This window comes from Leptonychotes weddellii, chromosome 3, assembly GCF_054177405.1.
Source record: "Leptonychotes weddellii isolate Sample4059 chromosome 3, ASM5417740v2, whole genome shotgun sequence".
In the NCBI taxonomy this organism is placed as follows: Eukaryota; Metazoa; Chordata; class Mammalia; order Carnivora; family Phocidae; genus Leptonychotes; species Leptonychotes weddellii.
Window position 1 is genome coordinate 165,831,761 of NC_138371.1, and position 14,237 is coordinate 165,845,997.

Consider the following 14,237-nt stretch of genomic DNA (forward strand, 5'->3'; position numbering starts at 1 on the left):
TGCCATTTCTTTAGGCAGTTAGTAGCTAGCTTTTCACCTGTCAGCTTACTATCCATTTCCCAAATTTGTTGACTTTTTTTTTTAAGATTTTATTTGACAGAGAGTGAGAGAGAGCACGCGCGCGCACGCGCATCAGGAGAAGGAAAGGGAGAAGTAGGATTCCTGCTAAGTAGGGAGCCCAATGCAGGACTAGATCCCAGGACCCTGGGATCATGACCTGAGCCAAAGACAGACACTTAACCGCTTTACCTACTGAGCCACCAACGCACCCCAATTTGTGAACATTTCTTAAAAGGGGTTTCTTCCATTGCATCTGGTCCTGTGGATTCATACTCCTCCCCTTCAGTGTGGGTCTTTGAAAGGAAGTGGAGATAAACCCATGTTGATCTGGCATGTTTCTGCTTTTAATTTAGTATCCAGCCAACTGTATGAATATTTACTAGTTTTTTTTTAATTATGTTGTTTGTTGTTGGATTTTAGGATTTCTGTATATATTCTGGAAATTAATCCCTTATCAGATATATGATTTGCAAAAACTTTCTCCCATTCCGTGGGTTGCCTTTTTGCTGTTTATAGTGTCTTTTGATGCACAAAATTTTCTTTTACATTCTTGAATTTGATAAATGATTTTCCTACATCTTTTGAGATGTTCAAAAGACTTCTCTAGTTTGTTAATGAAGTGAACTATACTAATATACCTTCTAATGTTAAATTACTGGTATGAAACAATTTTTTCTTTCAATTTTCTTGATTTGGTTTGCTAAAATTCAGGAGTTTTGCATTTATGCTTTAGGTGAGACTGGCCTGTAAATTTCTTGTATTTCTTCCTTGGTCTTTATACTCTTTTCAAATATATTGTGAAGAATTGTTGAGGACCTTTCCCTCTCATTCTTTTCTGTGAAGCAGTTTGTATAAGATATGAATATTCTGTTTCTTAAAGGCTTCTTGAAACTTGCTAATATTATCTGTACAACTTGTGTATGTTTATATCTTGATTATTAATTCAGTATGTTTAATAGCATGATTTCTTCAGGTTTCCTGGTTCTTACTGAGTCCCTTTTGGTTATTTATATTTATCTAGGAAATTGTTCACATTGTCTGTTTTCAGACCTATTGCCACAAAGTTGTTTCTAGCATTCTCTTGGTCTCTTCTGCACCTGTAGATTTATGCTGTGGTTTTTTTCATTTTTTTATAGAAGATTTTATTTATTTGAGAGTGAGAGAGAGCGTGAGCATGAACAGAGGGAGGGGCAGAGGGAGAAGCAGACTCCCCAATGAGCTAAGCAGGGAGCCCGATGTGGGGCTTGATCCCAGGACCCTGGGGACCATGACCTGGGCTGAAGGTAGGTGCTTAACTGACCAAGCTACCCAGGCACCCCTGTTTTTTTCATTTCTAATATTATTTATAATTTCTTTTTCTTTTTTCTTTTCTTTCTTTTTTCCCCCCCTACAGAGAGAGAGAGCACAAGGGTGGGGAGGGGCAACGGGAGAAGGAGAGAATCTTAAGCAGGCTCCACACCCAGCATGGAGCCCGACACGGGGCTCAGTCTCACAACCCTGAGATCATGACCTGAGCCGAAATCAAAAGTCGGATGCTTAACTGACTGAGCAACCCAGGTACCCCCAAATTTTTGTTTTTTAGACCTATCAGTTTCTACCTCTGAATTTGTCAATTACTTCTGTAATTCTGGTAATTTTTGCATTTATTTCAGGTGTCTATAGTTTAAGGAATATTATTTCTTTCTGATAAAGTGATCTTTTTATCATTATCTAATGATCCTTTTTTTTTAATCCCTAAGGATATTTTTTGCCTTGATTTCTATCTTGTTTGATATTAACATTCATTGATTCAGTCATTCAGCAATGTCTATCAAGAACCTAGTCTGTGCCAAACATATCATGACCAAAACAGGGAGTACCCCCTGACTATCTTTATCACCATATATATATATATATTTTTAACTTTCAATCTTATGTTTTATTTTTATTTTTTTTAAAGATTTTATTTATTTATTTGACAGATAGATAGAGAGCACAAGTAGGCAGAGTGGCAGGCAGAGGGAGAGGGAGAAGCAGGCTCTCCGCTGAGCAGGGAGCCGGATGTGGGGCTCGATCCCAGGACCCCAGGATCATGACCTGAGCTGAAGGCAGCCACTTAACTGACTGAGCCACCCAGGCACCCCTCAATCTTATGTTTTAGATGTATCTTTTCAACAGTATTAAATTGATCCATTTTTTTCTTTGCATTTATTTTCTGTCTTTTAACAGGGATTTTTAATGTGTTTACATTTATTGTGCTTTCTTATGGAATTAAATTTCTTATATTACTACCTTTTTTTTTTTACTTTTTTTTCTTAAAGATTTTATTTTTAAGTAATCTCTGCACCCAATGTGAGGCTCAAACTCACAACCCTGAGATCAAGAGTCGCATGCTCCACCAACTGAGCCAGCCAGGAGCCCCTTTTTCCCTCTTTATTTATTTATTATTTATTTTTTATTTTTTCCCTTTTTAAATGTACCATTCTGTTTGCTATGTTTTCCTTCATTTCCTGCTTTTAATTGAATTTACTTAGCTTTATTTATTCCTACAATTTTGTTTATATTGATTTGCAAGTTACATATTCTAGTTTTTTTTTTCTTTTGGTGATTACTTTTATAATTTTAACATGTATATTTAATTTAACAAAATCTAAAGTTAACTGCTAAATCTCTATTCTCCTTCTGAACAAAGTGTTCTAAAGTATTTTAGCCCTGATATATACCCCTAGTCTTTCATGTCCTCTGTCTGGTATGCTATCAGAGGCTACTACTGATTTTCTTATTTTGTTTTGGTTTTTTTGGTCCTTTGTTTTACATGAGATGACATTATTATTGCTGCTGCTGTTCTTCTTCTTCTTATAGTAAAGGCTCTTGTAGATTTAGTCACCTGCTTGCAACCTCAGGCTCATCATTGTTTCTTGGATCCCACTCCCTTCTTCTGGACTCAGCCTCTTGTATTATGAAATAGACCTCTGGTCACTTCTCTCAGTAAAAGTATGAGAGTAGTAACTTCTTTCACCCTTTGTTTGTTTATTTTGCCCCTATCTTGAATGATAACTTAGTTGAATTCAAGACAAAAGGTTATTTTCCTTTGGTACTTGGAAAATATTTTTCCGTTATTTTGGGGTTTATTTTGCTACTTGGGAACAGTATATTATGCAGCAAAATTGTTTTTTAGTCTTTTCTGGCTTTTGTTTTTATTTTGTTTTTGTTATTGTTTTTTCTTAATTAGGTGTTCTATAGATTCACTGCCATATGTTTAGGTGTTGATTTGTGTTTATCGGGCGCCTGGGTGGCTCAGTCATTAAGCGTCTGTCTTCGGCTCAGGTCATGATCCCAGGGTCCTGGGATCGAGTCCCACATCGGGCTCCCTGCTCCGCGGGAAGCCTGCTTCTCCCTCTCCCACTCCCCCTGCTTGTGTTCCTGCTCTCACTATGTCTCTCTCTGTCAAATAAATAAATAAAATCTTTAAAAAAAAAAAAAGATTTGTGTTTATCTAGCTCATGACCGTGCTTCTTCAGTCTGAGAACTTAAATATTTCTTTCAGTTCTGAAAATGTCTGTCATAAATTCTCATTCTTTCTATTCTCTCTTAGACATTTATTATAATACCTTATTTTACCCTTTTTGTTCCTATCTTCATGACTTTTTTTTTTTGCATTTTTAAGCTGCTCCTGTTTTTTAATACTGTTCAATTCTTATCTATCTTCATGACTCTGTCGCTTACCTGTCTGCACCATGTTTTGTATGGTTTCCTTTCATCCACCCCGTAGTTTACTAATTCTCTTATCAGCCATGTCTAATCTACTGCTTTACTTATTAATTTCATGACTGTATTTTTTCTTTTAAAAATGCCATTTGATTCTCTTTCAAATTAATTTGTATTTTCAATACTGTCCCTTTTTTTTTAATGGTTACTGTTCCTTGTTGGATCACTTTAATAACTTCAAACGTATATTTCAGATTCCTTCTTAGGTTTTCACTTATTTCTAGTTCCCAGGTACCTATTCACCCTTGTGTTGTCCTTGCTCACTGTCCCACCTGGTGGCTTACTTCTTCACGTGATTGGGACTCTCTATTTTAAGCTCATCTTCAGCAGGGGTTGTTTTTGTCTCGGGGAGTCCAAGTGCCCTAGACTGTGGATACATTCTTGCAGCACTGCTTTGCATTTTTCTTCTACAAACCAAGACTCAGTTGTTTCAGGGTCTTGAACTCAAATTAATTTTAATTTCTCTATTTGTAACCTCCAACCCATCCAGGGGCTATAAACTTAATTCCTGGCCTTGCTCTTTGCATAGGCTCACCGTTTTGACGACTCATACAGAAGGCTTTGTTTATTTTCACAGTACCCAAGCCTACTTTGCCATTTCTCTTGTGGGCAGAGTTCTTCTAGTTCCCTTTTCATGGATTAGATAGCTTTCTAAGGTCCCTCACCTTGCACACGCCCAAATTCGTGTCTTCTGTCCCAGATGGGTGTTGATATTCCAGCCCCTATTCCTTGTTCCAGGACTGATATCCCTCTGTGGCTACAGCATCAGCTCCAGGAGTTCCAGCCCTACAATTCCCTCTGTTTTAGCACTTGAAGATTTCCCTTTCCTTTTTCTTTCAATCTCAGCTGTACATTTAACCTTAAAAAACGTTGGGGTTTTTTTGTTTGTTTGTTTTTGTTTTTGTTTTTTTGCTTTCTATTATCCAATATTTCTGTGTAATTTAAGCAGCAGTGGGGACTGCATCAACTCAGCCTGCCATAAAGCTATTCATCTTTGTACTCCTCAGCCCAGAAGAGTAACTAGTCCATACCAGATGCTGGATGAATGACTGACTGACTGACTGACTGAATAAATGAATGGATGAATGAATGAGTTTTTCACCTCCAGAAGCAGATGGAAGGAATGTTCCAGTGAGTAACCCCCACTATCTCTCCAGGGGCACTGGAACAAGCAGAATTTACTTTTTTTTTTCCCTCCGTTTTCTTTTCTTTTTTTTAGAGTTTACTTTTCTACGAGGATGTAAGTAAAGAGAGTTCCCAGTAAACAAAATGAAGAAAGAACGGGACTTCTTATGTGCTTTTTCTGTAGGTCTGGGAACAATGGGAACATTTAACGGCCTTCCACGACTTGATATCCAAAGGTGGAGGGAAGGTGGACTGAGGAGTGAGTGCTCATATCGTTTGCCGGTGGCTACACATGGCACGCTTACCAGGAGGAGAGACTGAAGAATTGCAGAGAACAGGACACTGGGCCTGTTTAGTTCCCCTTCTCGCCACTGTTCTAAGAAAAGCGTGCCTTTGATGAGATATAGCTGTGGGCGCTTGTTTTCCTTCTTATGTCAGCCACCTTTGTTAGAAGCTGGTTATTGATGCCGTGCCCTGTTTTAATTCACACTTCTCTGCTAATCAATTACAGCGTTTATCCATTAATCAGGCATTCTGACAGAGTCAATAACTGCTGTTTTTGGATTTTGTGAGGGGCTGCACGTTATCCAGTAAGGAATAACATTCAGGAGCTCACTTTAAAACAGTGTGACTTTCCCAGGCTGGTGGACTTCCGGAGCAATAAACATCTAGTGGGGATTTCATATGGTGGTTTTTAATATATTTGGTTGATGGGATTTTCTCACTGAACACTTCATTAGCAGGGCTCAACATTAGTGAAGTGTGGACAGGTGTACCTCTGTTTAAGAAAAACAGAAACATCAAAAGGTAATTATTCCCATCGTGTATAAATGACTGCATTCACCTAAAAGTAGCATTAAATCATGAACTTCCTTCATTCGTATTCAGTGTAACAATATCTCCTTGGCAGTGGGGTTTGAGAGCAAAGAAACTTAAAGCCAGAATGTTTGGAGCTGCTACTAGATGAAAGCTCATCCAAAATTTAGAGCAAATATCTCTATAATTATAGTATGAGTCAAGAGGAAAATATTTTGTAAACAAAAGCTGAGTTTATATACAAATTTCCCCGAAGCCTATCTTTTACATAGAGTGTTTTAAACCTTTGTATACACGTGTACACACATTTAAGCACCCCTCAGACTTTCTAATTTGTTACCGCATATTCAGATGCTATTAAGTGTCATAGAAATGAAAACTTTTCCTTTTAGCAAGGGTAAGAAACAGAGGTGGCAGCGTTTAATTGGAGAGTTACAGTTTGGGTAGTTAAGTTTACCGCACATAATGATGGTAACAGGTTTCAATGATCTTTTTTTATGACAGATGTACCAACATTTAATTGTTTTTCATCAAGGGTGGAGAGAAAAGACACTTCTGTAGATTTTTCAATTCTCCTACGTGTCACTTAGCTGTCCTCACCATTGTCTAAGCTCCTTTCTCTCATCCTTTTTGCTGCAATGAGTTGTGTCATTCCCTCATGATCAGCACTTTTGTTGTCTTTGTTTTTTGCTGTACCTCAGAAGTCCATCTTTTCTTTCATCTCCTTCCCATTCATGCATGAGGGAACAGTTGTGCCCTGTTGTGGGGATGTTCCGCTGGGTTTCAAACAGTAGGGTTTCTTTTTATTCTCTTCTAAGTAGTACAATGGGGCTGAATGTCTGTTGCAGAATGCACACACTAATATGCCAGGTTATTTGGTTTCTAAGAAGTCAATAAAAATACTACATTTAGGCTCAGCCCTTGGCTTGCTTTTTCCCTGTTTGCCTTTCATGTCTTCGGTTATAAATCTGTTTGTTTGTTTCTGATTGTAAAATATAATTTTCCATATTAAATCGAAGCGTGGAATCAACAAACAGAGGAAAATGTTCCTGGCGGTGGAGTATTTTCACACTAGCAGACTTGGCAGTCTGTAACCTCCCTCGATAAGAGCCTTGAAACAGCCGCCAGAGCTAATTAATGGCAGCTACAACTCAGAGAGGAAGAAAAAAGAGTGGATCCCAAGTTGGTCTTGGCAAAACTTTCCATTGTGAGAAAATACCACAGCTCTGCATTTAGAGGTGTGCAGCTTTGACTGTTTTCCCCCGGATCACCTTGCTTGATTGTTGTTTGGTGGGGGGAGGTAAGGGTGAGCATGAGTGTACCTAGTTATAAACACAGACCCAAAGGCCATCCCAGCAGTAAAAGGCTAAAGACATAAAAAGCTAGAGATGTCTTAAGACACTTTGTTCTCATATTCAGGAACAATCTTCAAAATCCTCCTTAATGAGGTCATAAAAGAAAAAAATGGAACAAGTGTTCCTTGTGTATCTCACTAGGGCACGCCATCAGGGTCACTTGCCCCCAGTATCCTATTTAAAAAGGGATTGGGGTAGTTCAATCAAACATTGCATTAAGAGAGAGACTTTGATTAATTCCTTCTCTTTGCTTTTGTGCCACAGATAATTTCAGTAAATTTGTGATACTTTCTGCTTAGGCATTGCTGAGGCTTAAAGTTCTTGGTGCGTCATGCTGAGTATTAGCATTTATCGGGCCTACTTGGCTATGGTGAAGAGGAGTGTATGCTCCAGACAGCTTTCTAATCTTTGACAAGCAGGGCTGGTCTTTAAACATGACCATTATGAGATCTTAGCGTAGGGAAGTTTCTGCTCTCAGGTTGGTGGAAAGAAATCTTGGTGTAAAAGAAGGAAAAAGACTCAACAGTAAGGAAGATGGTGATTTATCATGGTTAACTTTTTTTAAAGGTACGGGATCTGCCTCTTAGAAACGCACAGCTTGGGTAAGTTTCAGGGATGGCTCTCAAAGGAAACAAAAGCAAGAAGGGGACAAGTGAGTGCTACCACTGTGTGCTTTCACAGAGGCTGCTGTGGGGGAGTTGCAGATTGGCCCAGGGATGGTCGGGATCAGGTAGGAAATTGGATTCTATTGTCGTTTGTTGCCTCTTATTTACCAACTTTGTTGAGCAGCCATCAGAGATATGAAGGGTCATTTTAGCACTATGCTGCAGAAACCCAGGGTCAAATATTAGCTCTTTTGGTTGTTTTGACCTAGAAGCAAGTTAGGGTATATTTCAGGCACTTAGTTTAAAAAAAACTCAATCACATACCTATTGTATTTTATAAGCTGATTTTGAAAGGGTGTATCATGTTTACGTTATTGCAAATGCAAGGTGTCTGTATATTTAGGTGTCATTGAAAAGTTGGATTTGGGTTCTGATGGACCGGAACGGCTCCCAGAGGCCATTGTGATGGTGTGTAAATCCCTTTTTGTTTGTGGTTTACTCCCTGGATGCGCTGGATCGGCTCTTAGGGCTGCTGCCTTCTGTCCGTTATTTCAGCCATTGCACATGCGCATGAAGTCAACAGGTTAATAGTCCTGACTTCGGAAGATAGCTTTAAGTATGGATACATAGAGTCCCTTCTCTTCCAGTTGAAACATTTGTTTTTCAGTGGAAAGTGAGGTAGTTGTGTTTATTTTCATGAACTTATACAACAGATATGTTTATGTTAAGACCACAAGTTAAGGCAAGATTTTAGAATTAATTTTAAAGTACATTTCATGATAATTACTACTGTCCTGCTGAAGATTTAATAGCCAATCATAAGGGCTTTTTAAATTACTAGTTTAAAATGAATAAGATATTAGATTTCTCATAGATTCTGTTTTGGTAATGTTTCTAGATTAGAGACCCAAAGCTGAACTTATTCATTAAATACTAATTATTAAACTCCTACTTTATGCCAGTCTCATAGAATTATAATAGCATTGTTATCATTGTCAATGTAATTGGTTTTTAACTTGTATTTACAATGATTATTATAAACTGTGGAAACCTCTAAGAATGTTAGTTTTTGATAATCAGCTTTAACTGTGGGAGTGAAGCATGTCTGTGAATAGATTACTCAGGCCTGACCATAGTTCTTGGAATGCTAACTGAAGTTGCATGGTTGATAGATTTTTTTTCTTTTTCTTTCTTTTTTAAAAAACATTTTAAAGTTTATTTCTCCCTGTAATCTCTACACCCAATGTGGGGCTAGAACTCACAACCCTGAGGTCAAGAGTCGCATGCTTTCCCGACTGAGACAGCTGGGTGCCCCGATAGATTTTTTTCGTATTTGAAACTGGAGTGAGCCATGGAGGCAGAGTAGTGTCATGGAAAGGATAAAGGCTGTCACTTACTTTTCCTTACCTGAAAGGGAAGAGCCACCAACTCAGGGCTTGGTATGAGAATTAAGTTCTCTGATTATGGTGAATGAGCCACCACGGGGCTTTGCTCATGGCAACACCTCTGTGATTGGCCCTCCCCCCACTCTCTTATTCCCAAGAAATAGGTTTCTACAGGGCATCCAGTGTTTACATTCTGATTTCCATCATGCATGCTGAGGGCCAGAGAAGTTACCTGGTCATACTTTCTCTGTGCCACCAAAAAGGCTGTGAAGGTGTCTGTTTGGAAACTCATGCTGTGGGAAAATCCTCAAAGAATTTTTAGGCTCGGGAATACCTGCTTCATTTGCTTATATGAAACATAATTACAGACATTTTTAGTATTCCCTACAGTGGAAATACTCCAAATGTTGCCTTTTTACACAAAATCAGCATGATGATTGCTGAGAAGAAAGAGGTCACAGCCTTTACTTTCTCAACAAAATCAAGCCTTCCACCACATTTCTTCCGGGGTTGTAGGTTCTTTTTTGGATAAAGGTCTCAGAGGGCAGACAGGGTCTTCTCATAAAATCAGAGGACTGTGATCCTCTGGACACCTCATCTTCTGATACCAAGTGGAAAAAAGGAACGAACACAAGCACATTTCAGCCTCCCCCAAACCTCCTTATGGTCAGATCTAGGATCCAGTAAGTAGCAAAAGTAGGCCACCTAGAAAATTAGCTGTTTCCTTTGAAACAGGCAAGTAAGAGATCTGGACTTAAATAGAGACCTAGTTCTCTCTCCCATAGGCAACGTATAATAAATGCTAGCTGAAGAAAATTGTCCTTTTTACCTTAGAATAGATACCATAGGAAATGATACCTTTTGCCTTTATTTACAGAGGATATTAGGATTAATATTACAGATCTCATTATACTGTTTTCATGTGTTTTATGATGAGAATTTCTCAAAATCCATTCAGTATAAATCGGGTCATTCTCAGTACTTAAACATAGCAGATTTTTTGAGATATTCAAGACAGTTGTTGCTTCTGCTTTGGAAGGCTGAAAACTTTCTGCATAATTATGTTCTGGAAGTGCTACAGGGCCTTGCTATTAGAGCTAGAAAAAGCATAATGGCAAGGAGCATCTCATTGTCGTCTTCTTGTAGATCAGGTTGAAGGACTATATTACATGTTCTCGCTCATAATAAGTTGGAAAACAAGTAGCACTGAAAAGAATGATCTGTACTGATTTTTCTTGTCTTTTCAAACTGTGAACCCTAAATGGGAGAGTGTGTTTTTCTGTGCTGCAGTATGCCTTATACATTGTTGATGACCAGCAAATGTACTCAGCCATTTATATGAAGATAATGTGTATGTGATCTTAGCCAAAAGGCCCTCCACTTATAGGTCAGTTGCTAAACCTGTCTTTAGATAGGTCTTTTAGATTGGACTCCTTTTTTAGCCATCTGCTTGAGTACTAATTATGCTTTAAGGAAAAGACACAAGGAGTGGTAGTTGATGGTGCTTGCTGTAAATGTGTCTCTGAGGCACAGTTTCATCTGGTCAGTAAGATGTGTGCCTTTGGATACAGGGGTCTCTCTGGGGCTGAATATCCTCAGAGTTTGGTAAGCTTTGGAAATGTACATAAAAGGGAGGATGGGAAAGAGAAACCAGACGATACATCGCCACCCCTTTCTTCCCCTCCAGAGGGAACCAAAGAAAAGTGCAAATGGCCATTGGCCCATTGGCGAGACACTCCAGAGTCATTGAACCATTCTTTTTCTTTCTCTGTCAGTTAGCAAAGTGTGATTTCTTCTGTTTACAAAGGTTTACGAAAAAGGAGAAAGAAGAGCACTGCATCCTGGACCACTTTGCTTGTACTTGAGTGTTTTGCATATATGACTGTCCTGACCACTAAATGCCACTGCAACCCCCCCAACCCCAATCAGTGCTTTGTTACTGTTGTTCGTGTTGTTGCCAGACCATCCCTCCAGGGCCTGGAGTGCTGTTGGGCCCCATCTTTCCAGGGGCTTGTCATCATAGCTGTGGATCTTAAGGTGCACCAGTAGGCACTCAGGAAACTGACCTCTTTTTTTTTTTTTTTTTAAGATTTTATTTCTTTACTTGACAGAGAGAGACAGTGAGAGAGGGAACACAAGCAGGGGGAGTGGGAGAGGGAGAAGCAGTCCCCCCGCGGAGCAGGGAGCCTGATGCAGGGCTCGATCTCAGGACCCTGGGACCATGACCTGAGTTGAAGGCAGACACTTAACGACTGAGCCACCCAGAAGCCCCAAAACTGACCTCTTCATTGGGCAGTGAAGGCATCAAATTCCTGCTTTAATGTATTCCATCCAGTATCTTTGTTTACCTCTTAAAATTTGACTAACGTATGTGGTAGAACTGGTGTGCACCCCGCCTGCAAGTGCATGGACAGTGTGGCAGCCTGCAGGCAAATGGGTCCTATGGGGGCAGCCCCAGCAGCCAAGTCTGGGCAGAGAACAGTTGGCTCCATCACTGGTCTCTTTGTTAGTGAGGATTGGGGATTGTCACTTGAAGCACTTGCCCTTCGGTCTTTCCTCAGGACAGGCCATACTAGGTTGAAGAGGAGGGGCAAGGCGGTTCTCTACCCATGTGGAGATAGGGTGGGACTGGGGGATGGGGCGGCCTCTGAGTGGTACCTTATAGGGGGGCTGCCCACACATGGGTCCCAGAGCCCAGGGAGCAGCAGAGCTGCTGATGAGATGATTCTTTAGGGAAGCGAAGGTGCAGAGACCACAGCCTAGAATCTCAGTGAGGAAGACATTGGAAACCAGAAGTAGGAGGGAGGCAGCACAGCACCAGCCTGAGAGGTGAGCCCCCAGGAGCCCCAGAGTGAGCTTCTCTGGGAGGAGTTCAAGGAGGAGGGTCATGGCTTTGTTGTACTTTGTTAATATAGGCCAGATATTGGCAGCTTGCACCGTATGAAGAAAAATAAATGAGGATGAAAGAATTAAACGGATGAGTAGAGTCAAAATAGGGTTAGCAAAGCCTGCTTTAAAAGTTGACTTTTATTTAAAGAAAATTAAAGTTGACTTTAATTTATAATTTCTTGAATTTTTATTCAAGAATACATGACTGTCTGGCTTGCTTTAAAAAAAAATGGGAGAATGCCTCAAAGTATTGAAATAAAACTTGGGCGCCTGGGTGGCTCAGACGGTTAAGCGTCTGCCTTCGGCTCAGGTCATGATCCCAGGGTCCTGGGATCGAGTCCCGCATCGGGCTCCCTGCTCCTTGGGAGCCTGCTTCTCCCTCTGCTTCTCTCTCTCTCTCTCTGTCTCTCATGAATAAATAAATAAAATCTTTAAAAAAAAACAAAACTTAACTGCTGATTGCACCAAAAGACCAGAAACACTGCTGTTGATTAGGCTGTGATAGGTGATGGAGAAGGCCCTATGAGGTTTCAGAAGTGAGAAGATAGAGGTGGTGGTTGGGGGGGGAGTGCTAGCAGGAGAGTGCACAGAGTGTGGGGCAATATGGACAGTGGCAGGTGGCGGAGGGACCACAGGGAGAAGGGAACTGAGAAATCTCCTGAGGGAAAAAAAGGTCTGGGGGCGCCTGGGTGGCTCAGTCAGTTAAGCGTCTGCCTTCAGCTCGGGTCATGATCCCGGAGTCCTGGGATCGAGTCCCGCATGGGCCTCCCTCCCTGCTCAGCGGGGAGTCTGCTTCTCCCTCTGCCTCTCTGCCCAGCTTGTGCTCTCCCTCTCTCAAATAAATAAATAAAATCTTTAAAAAAAAAAAAAAAAGGCCTGGGCTGGCACTTCTAATTTCTTTGTTTTCTAGCTAGGAAGTACACTGAATAACAAACTCCCCAGCAACGGGGTTTCACATTGCTTTAGCTTTTCAGGAACGAGTACTTCCATTTTTTAGTGAGAACTGTCACTTGCATGCTCCTCTGTTGGAGGCTACTGGGATGACATATTTTGAAGCACAAGAAGTGTAGGTACACTTGCACAAATAGTACCAAAGACTTCGGATTTCAGCAGCATAGTCTGCTGGGGCTTCATTTTTGTTGAGGGCCTATAGTTGTTTCTTTTCTTTCTTTTTTCTTATTTCTGTATGTAACATGTAAAGACTCCTACATCTTCCAGACCACATTGTTTTAAGGATTTCAGCATTATGTGGCAGCATTTTAAAGGTGTTACCTTCTTTTTTCTCGTTTCAGAGAGAAATTGGTTTCCTGTGTATCTTAAGCTATATCCACAGGAAGATTATGATAATGAGTCACTGTTTTGTAATTTTGCTGTTTTAAGTGAGTTTTATAAAACCTGTGTCTGGTTCATGATCACTGGGAACATATCCATAAACTTTAGGTGCTACAAATATCCTGAGAGCTTAAAAGTAGAGTTAAATATAAAAATATAGTGCTGTAATAAAAGAGGTTTTCATTACCTTCACCCTAGCTGTCAACAGGACACCTTTTTATTTCACCCAAAGATATTTAAAAATACATCAGCTTCCTTAGAAATCTCTTGACTATGGGGCACCTGGTTGGCTCAGTGGAGTTGTGGGACTCATGATCTCGGGGTTGTGGGTTCGAGCCCCACGTTGGGTGTAGAGATTACTTAAAAATAAAATCTTTTTTTAAAAAAAGACAAAAAAGAAAAGAAATTTCCTGACTATATATCAGTGTTTTCTATTTGAATGATTAATAACATATGCACATTAGTTAGTAGGTAAATAGTATAATTCTACTTGCTCTTCCAATTCTCTAAAGAGAATTATCATCACTGTCATACAATTAAGGAAGGGAAATTCATATAAAAGCTAATTTAAGATACTTGTTTCTTGCACTCATTTATTTACTCATTTATATATTTAATTAACATCCATTGTATGCCTAGTACGGTGCCAGGGTCAGCAAAAAGGATGCTTCCTAAAATCACAACTTCCTAAAATCATGGCTCTTAAAATCAGTTCTTTATCTCTATTTTCCCCACTCGAATATTACCTTCTGTTCTTCCTTATCGTTGTGATCAGAGCTTTGGATTAATTTTTAAGATTTTGTAATCCCAATAATGTGTAATATGCAGTAGGAATGGTCAGAGAAGAGAAATCTTTAAGAAGTTTTAATTACTGGGGAGCTGACTCTAGGAGAGAAACTATCAGACTTGTCCATAGATGGAGG

The 14,237-nt window shown here is 39.8% G+C and overlaps 1 protein-coding gene and 1 long non-coding RNA gene across 4 annotated transcripts in view; both read left to right on the forward strand.

Annotated features, from left to right (window-relative positions):
* CLYBL (citramalyl-CoA lyase) overlaps positions 1-14,237 on the forward strand; it is a 246,423-nt gene that overhangs the window by 98,447 nt on the left and 133,739 nt on the right. The gene's annotated exons all lie outside the window — the stretch shown is intronic.
* LOC145720704 (uncharacterized) lies at positions 1,460-10,167 on the forward strand. The gene is made up of 2 exons (XR_014143898.1): positions 1,460-1,617; positions 5,117-10,167. It is a non-coding gene; the product is annotated as an uncharacterized LOC145720704 (long non-coding RNA).